Source organism: Peromyscus eremicus, chromosome 1 (genome assembly GCF_949786415.1).
Source record: "Peromyscus eremicus chromosome 1, PerEre_H2_v1, whole genome shotgun sequence".
Classification (NCBI taxonomy): Eukaryota; Metazoa; Chordata; class Mammalia; order Rodentia; family Cricetidae; genus Peromyscus; species Peromyscus eremicus.
In genome coordinates this window covers 79,223,739-79,228,079 of record NC_081416.1, presented here as the reverse complement: position 1 = coordinate 79,228,079, position 4,341 = coordinate 79,223,739, and positions in this window count along the sequence as shown.

Here is a 4,341-nt window from a genome sequence, read left to right as displayed (position 1 = left end):
GCAGCGGTGGCACAGGCCTTTAATCCTTGCGCTCCGGAGGCAGAGGCAGGAGGATCTCTGTGGGTTCGAGGCCTGCCTGGTCTACAGAGCAAGTTCCAGGACAGCCAAGGCTGTTACACAGAGAAACCCTGTCTTGAAAAACAAACAACAACAACAAAAAGAGTCCATAGGTCACAACCCAAACCCCAGTGCTAAGATGTGGGGCCATTGAGAGATGCTTAGGTCATATAGCAAAACCCTCATAAACAGGGCTAGTTCCCTTATATAAGAGAAGTTTGCTGGAGGCCGCTTGCTCCTTCCACCCTGGGAGGATGCAGAAAAAGCATTTAATAAGGATCAGCCTTTGCCAGATAGCAAATCTGTCATCACCTTGGTCTGGGGCTTCTCGGCCTCTAGAACTGTGGTCAACAGAGTCATGCTATTGATAAATATTTCCAAGGGCTGATGACTCTGTCGTTAAGAACACTGGCTGCTCTTGCAAAGGACCTGGGTTCAGTTCTGAACACCCATATCAAGCAGCTCACCACCACTTGTAACTCCTGTTCCAACGGATCTGACACCTTCTGGCTCTGTAGACACCTGCATGCCCATGGTGCACACACATACACTCAGGCACGAGCATGTACACCTAAAACAAACCTTTAAAAATGTATCCAGGCTAAGGTGTTTTGTTATGGCTACAATAACAGACCCACCAGTCTTCTAACCCACTCTGTGCATTGCCCAGGCAGAGTCATGACCTTGACACTCACCTTCCTGCCCACCTCGGGCTGCTACTTGAGCCTATCTCTTCACTCTTGACTGCCCACATTATTTTCCTATTATCACCATCAGCGTTATACTGCAGTGCTGGGAATGGAACCTAGGGTCTCGGGCACACGAGGCAAGTGCTCCACCCCCGGGCCACATTCCCAGGCCCTCCATTTTTCTATTAGAAATTCTTTGGCATTCTTTAGCCTGGAGCAAAGGTGTGCACTAGAGATATAGGTCTTTCAGGATGTGAGAGAGCATTTTGATTGTGACCATTTATACCACTGGACACCTGGTGTTGGTTTTCAATGTGGCGCTTGTTATCATGCGAGAAAGGTCACAAGGTACGACAAAACCCAGTATCAGAGCTTTATTGGGGGTGGGTGGGGGAACAGAAGAGAGTGACCAGGCCTATAAAAGACACGTGAGGAGCAGGGAGAGAGGGGGGAGGAGGAGAGAACAAAAGAGAAGGGAGGAGTCTGTGACCGGCTTTTTAATGATTTCCCTGCACATGCGCATGTGGGCTTATGGAGCTATGCCAGCCATGCATGTGCAGATTGCATAATCATGCAGTGCACTGATGACCTAAGACCCCTTGCTTAGCTACTGAACTGTGCATGTGTGGTCCTATAGCTGGAGGAGTGGCAGAATCCTAACACCTAGTATGTAGAGACCAGATGCAACACATGTTGCCATGTGCAGAACTACTTCATAGCTAAGGTTTCCAGACATCCCAGACAGTCATGGGGGCAAAAGACATGCTTGCACTATCTAGAACCTTCTCCAGTTTATGAAAGACACTTGTGTACTTGTTTTGTTTTGTTGTTATTTTTTTCTGAGACAGATCTCTCTACATAGTCCTGGCTGTCCTGGAACTCATTACATAGAACAGGCTAGCCTCGAACTCTCAGAGATCCTTCTGCCTCCCAACTGCTGGGATTAAAGGCATGAGCCACTACTGTGTACTTGTTTTTTAATATTCACAGTATTGTCTAAAATAATTTTCCTAAGACTCTTAAATTAGAAGCATGGTATACCATAGTGATACTTTAGTTATAAGTTTAATCATTTTCTTTCTTTCTTTCTTTCTTTCTTTCTTTCTTTCTTTCTTTCTTTCTTTCTTCCTTTCCTTCCTTCCTTTCTCTCTTTCTCTCTTTCTTTCTTTCTTTCTTTCTTTCTTTCTTTCTTTCTTTCTTTCTTTCCTTCCTTCCTTCCTTCCTTCCTCTCTCTCTCTCTCTCTCTCTCTCTTTCTTTCTTTCTTTCTTTCTTTCTTTCTTTCTTTCTTTCTCTCTTTCTCCCTCCCTCCTTCCCTCCCTCCTCCCCCCCTTGGTGCACATATAAGTTCATGTGTGTGAGTATGTGTGCATGTGTGTGTATATGAAAGTGGATGCTACAAGTCAATTTGGATCAACTTCAGAAGTCTTACCCTCAAGAACCGTCCACCTTGCTTTTTTGAGATGGTGTCTCACTGGGACCCGTGGCTCACCAATTAGACTAGCCTGACTGGCAAGCAAGCCCTGGAGATACCTCCTGTCTCTGCCTTCCAAGAGCCAAGATGACAAGATTGTATCACTATGCCCTACTTCAAACTCAGGTCCTCATGTTTATGCGGAAAGCACTTTATTGACTGACCACTCCCAGCCCGAGAGCTTGAATTTTTTTTTTTTTATTTATTTTATTTTTTTTAGTTTTTCGAGACAGGGTTTCTCTGTGTAGCTTTGCGCCTTTTCCTGGAACTCACTTGGTAGCCCAGGCTGGCCTCGAACTCACAGAGATCCGCCTGACTCTGCCTCCCGAGTGCTGGGATTAAAGGCGTGCGCCACCACCGCCCGACTTTTTTTTTTTTTTTTTTTTTTTGAGACAGGGTTTCTCTGTGTAGCCCTGGCTGTCCTGGAACTCACTCTGTAGACCAGGTTGGCCTCAAACTCAAAGAAATCCGCCTGCTTCTGCCTCCTGAGTGCTGGAATTAAAGGCATGGGCTAACACTGCCCCTCGAGAGCTTGAATTCTTTAAAGATCTGGTTTGTCTGAGTCTCTGCATTTGTACCACACAGACCATCACAGAGTTTTGCTGTCTCTGGGGGATTTGTCCCAGCCTTGGGCTGCACACTGTTGATGGTGGGGGATGACCATTCCTGACTCCACAGCTGACAGGGAATAGTATAACCATGCCCATGCCCCCGGCAGAACCACCTAAGGGACTTTGCTAGTTTCTCATCACTGCTGCAGCCAATTATCCCAGACTAGGTGGCTAAAACAACACATTCTTACCTGGAGTTTAAAGTGCTCGATGCTCAAATCTAGGTGTCAGCAAATGGCCGGGGCGATAGTTCAGTGGGTAAAGGACTTGCTGTGCAAGCATGAGGACCTTAGTTCAGAGCCCCAGTGCCCCTGTATAAAGCTGGGTGGTGCATGCCTGTAATCCCAGCTCTGAGAAGGACAGAGACGGAGACAGACAGATCCCTGGGGCTTGCTGGGCAGCCAGTCTAGGCACTGGGTGAGCTCCAGGTTCAATGAGAGACCTTATCTCAAAAAATAAGGTGGAGTGCTGGAAAATAAAGACACCTGATATTGACCTCTGCATACCCCCGCAGACCTGTGCAGCGGCACACATCCAGGCACATCCACAGCTTGCACACCTTCTACCACACGCACAGGCACTCAACAGCACAGCTTGCCTATCCTCTACCACACACACAGGCCTCAGCGGAGCTGAACTCATCCTGGAGGTCCCACCAGTCCGTTCATTTGTTTTAGTGGCTTCTGGAAGCCACTTGCCTTCCTTGGTTCAGGACACCGCCATCCCCAGTTCAAAGCCAGCAATGCTGAGCTGGACCTTCTAACACTGTCACCTCTCTGGCCCTTCTGATCCGGTGTCATTTGTGATTGCAGTAGATGCTCCCAGCTGAGCCACGCACTAGCCTATTTTAAGGTCAGCTGGCTAGCCATCTTGTTTCTTTCTGTGAACACCACATGATCACAGGTTTTGGAGATTAGATATACATACCTTTGGGGCCATTTATTCTGCCTGTCACAAGACTCTCTTAAAATGTCCATGGTCCAAGTGTAATCTCCATAGAAATGGTTTCTTTCTTTCTTTCTTTCTTTCTTTCTTTCTTTCTTTCTTTCTTTCTTTCTTTTGCCTTTTGTTTTCTTTCTTTTTTTGGTTTTTCGAGACAGGGTTTCTCTGTAGTTTTGGTATCTGTCCTAGCACTCTCTCAGTAGACCAGTCTGGCCTCGAACTCATAGAGATCCACCTGCCTCTGCTTCTGAGTGTTGGGATTAAAGGTGTGCGCCACCAATTGCCAGTGATAAATAAAAAGATTTATTATGTATACAATGTTCTGCCTACATGCATGCCTGCAGGCCAGAAGAGGGCACCAGATCGAATTATAGATGGTTGTGAGCCACCATGTGGTTGCTGGGAATTGAACTCAGGACCGCTGGAAGAACAACCAGTGCTTTTAACCTTTGAGCCATCTCTCTAGCCCTCTTCTTCTTCTTCTTCTTCTTCTTTCTTCCTCTTCCTCCTCCTCCTCCTCCTCCTCCTCCTCTTCTTCTGTCAATTCAACACACAGACACATCTAGGAAG